Below are 13359 nucleotides of genomic sequence, written 5' to 3'. Positions count from 1 at the left end.
AACTGCAACAGAAGGCATCTATCTCTGGACCAGATCAGATGGAAAGCTCTTCAACCTCTCCAGACGGAGAGCAAAGTCCAAAGTCCAGCTAAAATGTCTGTGTGACTTCCTCTTTGCCGATGATGCAGCTGTCACTACCCACTCTGCCAAAGATCTCCAGCAGCTCATGGATCGTTTTAGCAAGGCCTGCCAAGATTTTGGCCTGACGATAATAAATAAATAGCCAGAAAAGGACCCTCAAACATTTATCTCCCTACACATGCTTGCAAACTGCAGGAGCTCAGTTACTTACAGGGCAATTAGTAGCTCTCTTGCAAACCGAAGGAGCTGAGCACTTTGGAGGGTAATTAATTAGCAGTTATCATGTCTCATCTTTTTAATAACATTAGCGCTTGAAGCAATTAGTATTCTGCTAATCCATCACCCTTTGGAGACCCACCAAGAATCAGGTTGAAACCCACCAGTGGGTCCCAACCCACAGTTTGGGAATTGCTGTTTTAGAGCAATGTGCTGTTTTACAGCACATTTTCAGCCTGATCTGAAACAGGAGCTGGTGCCTGTTTGGGATCCTCTGGGAGAAAAAGCAGGATGTTAAAAAAAATAATCAAATCAATCAATCCTAAATTGACAAAGAGATTGGCATTGGGGTGGCGAGCGGAGTGCCTGCAGCCGTAGCTTTGCTCTTTAGCTGACACACTGGCATGAAATCTTAGATGCTGAGTCATTGCGAGGGTAAGTGCAACATTTCCACTAGGCAGGCCTCCTGCCCGCCCTGGGTCCAACTGGTTTAGAATCACACCCCATCTCCAGAAGCAGTTGGCAGGGACACCACTGCCTTGCCACTGTTGCTCATTCTGGTGAGTAGGGCGGTATGGGAGTGGGCCCCCACCACAAAAATGTCTTGCATTGGGCCCCAACAGCTCCTAAGGCCAGCCCTGCAATTCATGCCCTACTTAGTCTTGATATTAGGCCACCCTTTGAGAATATCTGCCTTCTCTCACAGGCCATTCTTTAAGAAGCTAACACACAAACCACGAGCTGCGATACATTCCAACTTGAAGCAACTGAACTCTCTGAGTTGCCAGAGAGCGAGAGAGAGAGAGAGAGCGAGAGAGCATTATCTCTTACCATGAGATCTCAACCCTTCCAAATAGGGAAGCTGGAAAGAGCGGAAGACTTCATCTTGTGTATGGGGGCTCATCTTTGTGAATTCCACATCAAGGCCTTTAATTCTAGCAGAAGAACATTATGGGAAGGAAGGGAATCAGTAGAGGGAAAGAATAAAACATCGAGAAAAGGGCAAAGTTCAATTCTTTTCTGGCATTTTTCTCCTATGGCCCTTTATCTCCAGCACTGTAGGTGATCACTAGGGGAACCTCACCCCTTGCAGTTGTGTACAGTACCATCTAGTGCGGACCTCTGAGCAGTCAAGACATCTCAAAGTTTTTAAAAGTTTTCAAAGTGGTACAGGCATGGAAGGGGGGAATCTCCCCCATGCTGGGACTCTGATCCAAATCTGCCCCCCTCACTGATATTTACTGAACAGGGGGACGTTTGTTGGCACTTGTGCCTATTGGTTTTCCTTTCAGGGAAGTGATTTGAATCAATTAATGGAGCAAAAATTTAGCCTCCTCCCTCCCCCAGGCTGGAGACCCATTTGACATTTCTGTATACAGGCACTAAGCACACAAACTACACTATGCAGTGGGGAAAAATAATGTTTTCCCAGTAATACATTTTCTCCAGTTTAAATGGCATTCCTGCAGGACTCAATGCAATGCAACCCATTTGCAATGGCCGTGCTAGCTGGGGGAGCAGGAAGACACTTTGCAACAGCTGAATATTCATTTCGAATTCATTCATTCGGAACTATCCTGCAGAACAAAATGACTATCTGGCAAGTCTCTTCAGGTGCAACCAGATGAGCATGCTCAGTGGCATAACCAGAAGGAGTGCAAAGCACTAAGTTTTGCAGGAGCCCCAGCCCCTCTCCTTCAGAGCCAAGCGTTTGCCTCCATTTTGCTCTCCCTGCCCGGGAAAGGCTCCAAAGGGGACGGGGATGGGCCACTTGCATGCTATGGTAAGGCTCCCTGCAAAACTCAGTGCTTTTCACCCTCTCTAGCTACACCACTGAGCATGCAAATATGCTGGATGTGCTTTTTAAAAGAAATAAATGACGTGGCAAAACAGCCAGAAATCATGGCAACAGGGGTGGGGGGCAGTAGCCCCCATCATGGTCCGTCCAATCATACCCCCTCCCTCCCACAGGTTTTCCAAAATTCCAAAAGGTTTCCCAAACTCAAGTTTTCCAAAATTCAAGGGTCAAACACAGACATCTGTGTGCATGTCTAGTTTGACCTTTAAGAAAATCAGGAAAGCACCGCTGGATCAGACCAAAGGCCCATCTAGTCCAGCTTCCTGCATCTCACAGTGGCCCACCAGTTGTCTCAGGGAGCACACAAGACAATAAGATACCTGCATCCTGGTGCCCTCCCTTGCATTTGGCATCCTACTGCATCCCCTGCATCTTCATCCACTTCTAAAACCAGGAATTATACCCATCATTGTTTGTAACCAGTTATGAACTTTTCTTGCATCAAGCTGTCCAATCCCCTTTTCAGGGCATCTAGAACAGACACCATCACCACATCCTTTGGCAAGGAGTTCCACAGATAAATTACATGCTGGGTAAATAAATCACTTCCTTCCCGGGAATGCAAACAACACATACATTGCCTGGTACTGAGCGCACTGCATGGTCTCATTGTGAAGGCACCGCAGCACGTCCGTGGAAATAGCAGAGAGGAAGGGCCGAAGCCTCTCCTGGAACCAAGATGACACAAATGCCGTTTCATTGAAACGGTCCTCGTTCCGCAGCTTCTCATCCCACAGAGCCCTCAGAATGACCATTTTCCACTGGTGGGACATCGGGGACGAGTTTGCAACCTGAAAGGCAAGCAGATTACCTTGGAGATCATGTAGCAAGGAGACTCTGGTGCATGAAAAGTAAAGAAAAAAACAGGACCTTGAAAATATAAAGGCATTAATGCATGTCCTCCTTATCTGCAGTCTTGGTATAAATGTTCTAAGACTGGAAAAGGCCTGTCGAGTGAGCCTCGGGCATTCCCCGGTCTCAGAAGGCCTCCTTGACATGACTGGAAGCCACTTCCGGTTCACATCCAAGACATACGGTCGCGTCGCAGGAACCTCCCAGGTGTGACCAGAAGTTGTGAACATGTGCCAAAAGTGGCTTCCGGTCACATCCAGGAGGCCTTCTGAAGAGACAGTGCAACCTCCAGGCACTGGCATAGTAAGGAGGAGGCTAAGGGGGCCATTGGCCCAAGGTGCTGCCCTCTGTGAGGGTGAGCAAGGTTAATAAAATCATGGTGGTTAGGAATAATCCTATAATATCCTATAAAATCATATAATAATACTATATATCGTTGGATGCATAATTTACAGCAGAATGCAATGGGAAAAAAACTGAAGTGAAATATCTAAATTCTATCAAAAGTTATGGCCAAAAAACAAAAATGCAACTGTAAGAAAAGGCAAATGCATGGAGCCGTATGGAAAGTGAAAGTGAGGGTGAAATCCTAACCCCTTTCTGACATCAGGGCAATGCAGCTCTGAGGGAAGGGAACAAACATTCCCTTACTTTGAGGAGATCTCCAAGAGTGACACCGAACTGCAGGATGCAGCACATGTCCCATTGGAAAGCACTGACATAAAGGGTTAGGATTGCGCCCAGAGCCATATTGTGCATGAGTAGGTGAGCTTGCCATGGTCCACTGGGCAGGCTGAGAGAAATCCAATGACTCCAGAATGGTCATGATTTGATAAATGCAACCCCCCATAAACAGCCTGCCTCCAAGCTGACGAATGTATTGAGCCCTTGGAAAGTGAAACTAAGCTACACGTTAGCGTTTACTTGTGAATAAGCAAAAGTGCCTTGGCTTGTGGTCAGGTCAAGCAAAATGAATGCAAGGCCACCAGAATGGTCCTGATCTGATGAAATTGGAACAACAAATGCCTCAGAAGGCAGCTCCCCCCAATAAAAGGAGGAAAACAGACACTTGGGCTGGTAAGGTGAATTTTTCTTCTTTTTTAGACTTAAAATGCTAGGAGTGTCATGATGGTGATATGGATTAAATAGAAGAACTTAAATTGAACTGGGCACTAGGTAGAGCTGAAAATTTTAACTGATTAATATTTAATTTCTTTGATGATGTCATCAAAGCAAGGCATCATTTCTGGTGGGTCCTGGACAGATTGTCATTCTAATATGTGGGTCCCAGTGCTAAGCATTTGAGAACCACTGCAATAAGGTTTTAGTAAGGTGACACGTGGGGGAGGGGTGTGTGTGACACCACTAGTGAGATTTCCTTAACTCAAAACCGACCAATGAGTTTGAGTGTTCTGAGAGCTAATGAGGTGTTTTGATTACACAGCATGGAAGCAAGAAGATGTTAATATGAATCAGCTCCTTTTTCCATGTATCAGAGCTAATACTAGAACTCCTGTTCAGTTGTGTGAGTGTCATCAAGTTGGCCACATTTTTTTTTGTTGGTTACTGATTGGTTGGGTAACCTGTACTGCTCTATAGTAAAGTAAATAAAGTTAATGGGGGTGACACCATGGGTTATCAGACCAGGCGCCACCAACTCTAGTGATGCCAGTGGTGGGAAGGTTGGGTGTTGTACAACCTTGGGTGGCTTAGATGACTTTTTCTAATCATTTGTGGTGCCTAGTCTATCAGTGGTTATTAACCATGATAGTTACATTGAACTTCCAGATGCAGGAGCAGTATGTTACAGGGAAGGGCATGAGCACTGTCTTAACTTCGAGTACCTGCTGGGTAGCTCTGGGCTCTGATTCTGACTGCCCTCTGGAGCTGCCTCTTTCCGGTGGGTAGACCTGGGCTCTGGGTTTAACTTTGACATCCATGGCCAAGGTTTGCTGGGCAGGTAGACCTGGGCTCCCACCTGGACTTGCAGCCCAGATTAATTAATTTTGTCATATTGGGGAGGGGGTGTCAAAATCTTATGGACCTTGGGTGCCAAATGACCTTTGTACGCCACTGCCTCCAAGTGAGTCCAGTGTGGCCCCCCAGGTGAGTCCTTGCAGCACCACAACCCTGTCCCCCCATGTAGATTTCATTATCCACTTATTCCAGTATGTGTGAATGTTTTGGAATTGTATGTTGAAAAACAAAGGGGGAAAAAACAGACCAGCACTCACATTTAATGTGTACTTTGGCCATAAAATTTCTAGAATTGGGTGACAAGGTCTTAGTTCTTACACTGGTGCTCATCAGCACCACAAAGACAACAGTTGTCTAGCCCAGGGGTCTCCAAACCCCACTCTGGGGGCCAGATGCTGCCCGCGGCAAGCCTCTATCCAGCCTGCAGCCAGCCTCTGATCCCCTGAGAGCCTCTGGCCCAGTTGACCAAACACAACCAGAGTTATGCTTGTGGGGTGGGGGAATGGGGGTCCATTTAAGTGTGTGCTTTATTTCTTGGGCTGTGTTCATTCTTGAAGAAGTCCTGGACATTTGAGCCCATTCATTTATTCATTCATCTAAGTTCCATCTCTAATGTATATATTTAAATTTTATATTTAATTTTTTTTCCGGCCCTCAACTCTGTGCCAGATATTTGATGCGGCCCTTCAGTCAAAAAGTTTAGAGACACCTGGTCTAGCCTATGGAAGAGTCATTTGCAATCTCATATATGTCATCCCAAGAGCACCTCTTCATCCAAGACATTTAAGACTCCAAGTCCACCTTATCATGCACTCTCACTCAAAATGATGTTTTGTTTTTTTACCTTGTGATGAAATTCTTCCAGTGCAATCTCCAGCTCCTCTCCATCCACCTGGTTGAAAAGTGCCTTCAGTATATTTAGTGGGTCCTCCTCATTATCTCTCAGTCCAAACTCCAAGGCTTTGAGGATAAAAGTCCTGTTAACTTGGGTTAGATCTTCAAGCTGGAGCAGGAAAGAGGATAAAGAGCAACATATCATCAGTCCAACCCCACTTATGTGAGATTTTGTTAGTACCTAAAAGAGGCTCTAGAAAGTATGGGGGTGATATTACGCAGGTATTTACCGGGGTTGGCAAACTTTCAACTTTAGGGATCCTGAAGTTTTAACCATTGTGTAGGAAAGAAAATTTCAGCAGGTGCAGCTTGTCATCTATGAGATGACAAACTGCAACTACTGTAATTCCCTCTTCTATACAATTGTATAAAGTTGAAAGTTTGCCCACCTCTGCATAACCAATGACAAAATTGTGTCCAGTGGTAGAACTCAAATGCATGGAGGCCACTATTTTCTGTCTACCAAAATGCATGGAGGCATCCAGTAGACCTCAAATGCATGGAGGCCACCATGTTTAATACCTTCAAGCTTGAAAGAAAGATTGCTAGGGAGTCCCAGGAGAACAGCCGTAGGAGTCGGAGCTCCGTGACCTTTTCCTCCCTTTTCTTGTTTTTCTAAGCCTTTGGCAGTTATTTTTCCTTCTCCGTCACATTGTTAAGTGCCGGAATGATTTCTGAACCTGGTGTGACTGACCTTGGCTGCCACAAGAATTGAAAAAGGGAGTTTTATTATTCTTACCAATTGGACTGTGCTTCCAGACGCCATACCGTGAACTGTGAGTGGGCGTTCCCTGCTTACTTCTTGATTTTATCATTCCTATTTTAATGAGGAAGAAAAGAACACTCTCCCCTGGGAACCCTGACAATGGCGTGTTGTCCCCCAATATCAAGCAGTCTCAGTTTGCGGCTTTCCCCCCCTTCCCAACATTCACTCCCTTTTTACCTCAGCGTCCATCCCGCCCCCCCCCTTCCTGAACCTGCTTGCTCAGAGTCCAACACTCCCTTCAGTGTTTCTCAGGGGAGTCAGCCATCTGGTGATGCAATCTCGGATGGGGGATTTCTACAAGCCTGGAATCTACAAGCCTGGAATGAAGCACTCGTCATTGATGGACAAAACTGTGCTCCAATTTTTTTCTCAACTAGGCCATGTTATTGATATGTTAAAGGGGCTCCACCAGACTGTCTTCATGATGTATTCTGCCCACTTTGATACACTCACTGAATTGAAGGCTGGTGCCCCCCAGACTGCTGCTACCTCCTTACCAGAGGACCTTCATGTTCCTGTTCCACCCAAAACTTCCTCCCAGCTAATATTCCAAACCAAATGTGCTGTAATCACAGTTTCTACTTTCAAAGGAAGAATTCCTGATTGGTTGCGGATCAACTTGGCCAAGGGACATTTGGCCACTCTATTGAGAGTTACCCCATCAACCTCTCTAGGGTTGAGAGGCTGTTTTCCCCGCCGTGTTCAGAATGTTTTTTGTTGCATTTTAACTCTTATATCCCAAGATTGTTGTTTTCCCATGCTACTACTAGGCATGGGAGTGCCTAGTAGGCATTGAAGTGCGTAGGCATTTTTCCTCATAGATGTTTTAGGAATAACGCTATCGTGAGTCTCCTCCCGCCTAAAATTATCCTACACGGCCATTTCCCGGATTGTCCATCTCCGCTCAACATGATGGCTGCTTCCATCAATCCTGGCATTTCGAGTGACTCTAAAACGATTGCTTCAGACTGTCCAGTTGGATCAATCTTTGTTCTCCTGAATCTGGGATCTCTAGATCCCTTCTGAGGACATCACCTGATTGTGACAACACGGATGACCCACCTGCTTTTAAAGAGAGCACCTCTCCTCCCTCTCTTGCAACTCCTTGCCTGAGCATTCCTTTATCTCCTATTTGCATTGTGGATAGGCACTGCCAAGGTGGTCCCTTTCTCCTTGTTGATGCCTCAATCCAACCCAAACCCCACTGAATTATGATTTGACTGGCTCCAGCTCTAAGGAGAGAAGACCTTCAATTCCTGCGGAGACCTCTTTGACGTTGGCCTGTCCACAGTCAGCCATTCACCTCTGCTAGCTCTTTGCTTCCCTTGTCAGCGGAAACCCCTGCAAATGTGCACTCACGTATGATGGAAAGAATCTCTCCTGTGCTGACTGTAGATTGTACAACTACTACTGACCCTTTCTGCTATCAGATCCCTCTCAGACTTCCTCAGTTCCAATTCCTACCCTCAAGTTGGTTCATGGAACATTGAGGGTTGGGAGAAAAAGAAATTGGATCAGGATTTTATTAATTATTTGTCTCTTTTCAATATTATTTTTTTGCAAGAGACCTGGTCCTTGTCTCCATTATCTATTCCAGGGTTTTTTTCTTACCATCTCCTGGCTTTCAAATGCAAACAAATGGGTTGCCCTAAAGTTGGACTTTGTTGTCTGATTAGCCCTTCCTCCTGGTTTTCTCTATCCCCAATCTCCCCCTCTGAGAAAATTCTCAGTATTTTCAAGCTTTTTTATTCAATGCAAGGACATTAGGATTATTATGCATAATTTATATAACCTAACCTCCTCCCCGTTTAAAATGGTCCCCTAGGATCGAGGACGCTTACCATCACTGGTCCAGGCTGGAAGAGTCTATCAACTTAAGGTGTACGCTGGTAGGGACTGATTCGCCTGCTATGGCTATTTCATCTTACGTCTCTCTCTCTCTGAGTCCTTAATTTAGTTTCTTAGAGCCTCACTTCCTCCTCACTCCGTCAACTGTATTCCTACTTGGTTTGATTTGGTGTGTTGGCTAGCTAAGAGTTGTGTTAGGCAGGCTTTCCATCTAACACGCCTCAACCCCTCTCCTGATTTTTTAAGGTCTTATTTCCACTTGAGAAAATGTCGCCAGATCCTCCTGGATAGGAAAAAACATTCCGTTGCCCAATATAAATGACTCTATGATGCAATTTCAACTAATAATCATAAATCCTTTTGGTCCTTAGTTACCCGTACTAACTTGCCTTTCTCTAATATTGTCCCCCCCTCCTATTTCCCCGTCTGCCTGGATTGCTCACTTTTCGGGAATTTTTTCTGCTACTGATTCTTGTGAACCTCCTATCCCTATCCCCTCAAATTGTCCTCGTCTCTCCTGACGAGGTTGTGGAGTTGATTAACACTCTGAAATCCGGGAAAGCTCCCGGTCCTGATGACATGTGTGAAATTTTAACCTCCAATCCAACTTGGTGGTCGGTACCATTATCTAATCTTGTCAGTTAATCAATCTGGTCTTTTCCCAGATTCCTGGCTTTCATCAACTCTTGTTCCTATTTTCAAGAAGGGTGACCCTTCTCTCCCGGGCAACTATAGGCTGATTAGCCTTCTTTCCATAATAGGGAAGCTTTATTCCAAACATCTATTAGCCAGACTCTCATTGTGGGCCTCTTCTAAAGCCCTACCAGGTAGAGAACAAATTTTCTTCCGCCTAGGTGCCTCAACCATCAATCATGCCTTTTTGCTCTCCTTCTTGGCTGAGAAATACTCTGCCCACTATGGTGCCAAACACTTCACGGCTTTTATTGATCTCCGCGGAGCGTTTGACTCTATTAATAGGGCTATGCTGTGGAACAAGTTGGCCAGCTGTGGGATGGATCCCCGTCTCCTTTTCCTAATTCGCTGCCTCCATTCAACTAATTATTGTAGAGTTTGTTTTAATGGCCTGGGGTCTACATCCGATAAAATTCCTATTAGTAAAGGTGTTCGTCAAGGCTGTATTCTCGCTCCTCTCCTCTTTAATTTATTTTTGGCAGATTTACCTTCTCATTTATTAAGTTGCCAGAATTCCCCCCCCCTTCCCTCAATGGTGTTCCCCTACCAATCCTTCTTTATGCAGATGACGCAGTCCTTTTGTCCGTCACCAGACTTGGCCTATGTCATTCATTGCTTGCTTTTCTGGATTATTGTCTATCCAATGACTTAATAATTAACTCAGAGAAAACTAAAATCTTGGTTTTTGCTAAGTCTTGGACTTTGTTTCCCTGGACTTCTTTCCAACAAGTACCAACCTTTAAATACCTAGGGATTCTCTTTCATTTTCATCACAGTTGATCACCTCACATGAAATCTGCCATTTCTTCATCTGCACCTCACTTAAAAGAGGTTGCCCGTTTTCATTTTTCTAGCGGTAACCAATATGTCCCCGCTGCCCTTCACATTTTTAAAACCAAATTTTTTCCCCCAATTACTGTATGGTGCCCCTGTTTGGATAGAGGCGGCAAATCAAGATCTTGATCAAGTTGCAGCCTCTTTCCTTAGACGGATTTTGGGGGTGCCTATTCTGATTAGACTAGCCACTCTTATTCTCAAATTAGGGATCCATCTCCCTTCCACTATTGCGTGGTCCCTTACATACAAGTTCTGGCTCCGTCTGCATCTAAGTATCCACCCTGATACTCTTTTAAATGATCTCTTAAAGGATTCCTATCTTTCTAGGTGGTTTCAAGTTATCGATTCTAAACTCCTATTCGGTTTGTCCTCTGAATCTCTTGCGGACATTAGTCTTCATAGAGCCCATTCAATTATTGTCCAAACTATGGGAACTTGAATTTATTCAACTTTCTTCCAACCTCAATCCCACCTGTTCTCCCCGGTGTTTTGGCCTTCTTCCTTCACCCGGCCATTCATCTAATTACTTCACTATGTTGATTAATCCTGTTAAGAGGAGGGTATTTATTCAACATCTTTCCTTCAGCCATTCATTCAGGCAGATTCTCTAATATCCCCCTGGAACATAGATTGTGCCCCTTTTGCCCCTGGAACTGGACACAGTGGCTCAAATTTTACTTTGCTGCCCGCCCCTCCATTTACTCCGAGAAACTCACCTACACCCTCTTCTTTCTTTACATAAGAACAGCCCCACTGGATCAGGCCATAGGCCCATCTAGTCCAGCTTCCTGTATCTCACAGCGGCCCACCAAATGCCCCAGGGAGCACACCAGATAACAAGAGACCTCATCCTGGTGCCCTCCCTTGCATCTGGCATTCTGACATAACCCATTTCTAAAATCAGGAGGTTGCGCATACACATCATGGCTTGTACCCCATAATGGATTTTTCCTCCAGAAACTTGTCCAATCCCCTTTTAAAGGCGTCTAGGCGAGACACCAGCACCACATCCTGTGGCAAGGAGTTCCACAGACCGACCACACGCTGAGTAAAGAAATATTTTCTTTTGTCTGTCCTAACCCGCCCAACACTCAATTTTAGTGGATGTCCCCTGGTTCTGGTATTATGTGAGAGTGTAAAGAGCATCTCCCTATCCACTCTGTCCATCCCCTGCATAATTTTGTATGTCTCAATCATGTCCCCCCTCAGGCGTCTCTTTTCTAGGCTGAAGAGGCCCAAACGCCATAGCCTTTCCTCATAAGGAAGGTGCCCCAGCCCCGTAATCATCTTAGTCGCTCTCTTTTGCACCTTTTCCATTTCCACTATGTCTTTTTTGAGATGCGGCGACCAGAACTGGACACAATACTCCAGGTGTGGCCTTACCATAGATTTGTACAACGGCATTATAATACTAGCCGTTTTGTTCTCAATACCCTTCCTAATGATCCCAAGCATAGAATTGGCCTTCTTCACTGCCACCGCACATTGGGTCGACACTTTCATCGACCTGTCCACCACCACCCCAAGATCTCTCTCCTGATCTGTCACAGACAGCTCAGAACCCATCAGCCTATATCTAAAGTTTTGATTTTTTGCCCCAATGTGCATGACTTTACACTTACTGACACTGAAGCGCATCTGCCATTTTGCTGCCCATTCTGCCAGTCTGGAGAGATCCTTCTGGAGCTCCTCACAATCACTTCTGGTCTTCACCACTCGGAAAAGTTTGGTGTCGTCTGCAAACTTAGCCACTTCACTGCTCAACCTGTCTCCAGGTCATTTATGAAGAGGTTGAAAAGCACCGGTCCCAGGACAGATCCTTGGAGCACACCGCTTTTCACCTCTCTCCATTGTGAAAATTGCCCTTTAGGTACCCTTTCCCTTTAGGTACCCTCTCTGAGACTTTATCTGCTCTTTTGAGTGACTCGTCTGTAGCCACCACTAGTGCGGTAGCAGAATTTTTATCTGTAGTTTCTAAGTTAAAACCTCCACCTTGACTTTATCGTTCCTCTTTTCCTTTATCCTTACCCCCTTCCCGCAACCTTCTTTCTCAGTAGCATAGCCATTGTATCGGCTATTATTATTGTATTGTATTTTATTGTTTTACCTAATTTTATTGTTCATGCCAATAAAGGTTTTGGAGTTGGTTGCTAGTGTGGACAGCATACTACGTAGAAGGTGAAAAATGTATGCAAACCTAGCACATGAGGAGGTAAACATAGCTCTCTAGCACTACTAGCTGAAAAACAAACACAGCCTCTTAAAATATGTTCTAAGATTCTTAGACCAGTTCTAAGACTGTAGTCTTAGCATTGCAGAATTGGGAGGCGGCACAGAGATAATCTAGTCCAATCCCCTGCTCAGTGCAGGGAACGGCTACACCAACTAGCAGCCTAATCCCAGGTGTATTTACTCAGACATGAGTCCCTTTATAGTCAACGGAATTTACTCTCAGGTCAGTGAGGACAGGATTTCAGGCTAAGACAGGTCATCTCTTCTAATGAGGAAATCCAGATGAGATCCTTTCTGCACAAGCACACTTCTGAGTTTGGACTTCAATCTGGCAGACTGACTGGGGTCCCTAAAAGCCCCAGTGGGAAGTGACCACAGTTCACTCTATAAGGAGGTGGTCTGATGTCTTGGGACCTTTAAGACCCTTGCCCTGCATAGGCAAGTTTTGGCAGGGAGGGGCTTGAGGAAGCACGGCCAGGGGTCGCCCTGCCCAGCTCCCCGCATGACAAATTCACAATTTGGCTGTGAAAACAGAGCAGGGATGGTGTGATGGCAGCAGATGAAAACTTACGTTGTCACAGATGACATGGGTGAGGTTTGGAGAGCTTTTGACATCATTTCTGCGGGCAGAAAAACAGAGAGAGAGAGAGAGAGAGAGAGAGAGTGAAATGCAAAGACTGGGTAAGGGAGCAAAAGGACACACATTTCCCTAATTTCAGTGACTGGGCAGGATGCACTCGTTTCTATGGCCTGAGCTACGCAATGGTCTTAGATATTCCAGATTCCATCTTCAGCCCTAGAAAGCCCCATCTCAATCAAGCACATTCACATCTTCCAGAGACATTTTCCTTCCATGCTTTCTCTGGGTCTTTCCTCTCTTCCCCCCAACTTCTTTCACTTCCTGACTATCGCCACCACCACTTTGGAAGACTTGAGGAAGTTTTTTTGTGTCTTTGTCTGGCCTCCTGGTCAATGCCTCGTCCTGCCTCCCATTTTTACACTGGCTTCAGCTTGACTTTGCACAGAGGCCAGAGTGGGTCACTGGCCTGACTACAGGAGCATCCAACAGGAGCTTCACCATGGAGGATAGGTGGGCTACAGTCAG

This window comes from Tiliqua scincoides, chromosome 13, assembly GCF_035046505.1.
Source record: "Tiliqua scincoides isolate rTilSci1 chromosome 13, rTilSci1.hap2, whole genome shotgun sequence".
Classification (NCBI taxonomy): domain Eukaryota; kingdom Metazoa; phylum Chordata; class Lepidosauria; order Squamata; family Scincidae; genus Tiliqua; species Tiliqua scincoides.
This window is presented reverse-complemented; position numbering follows the sequence as displayed.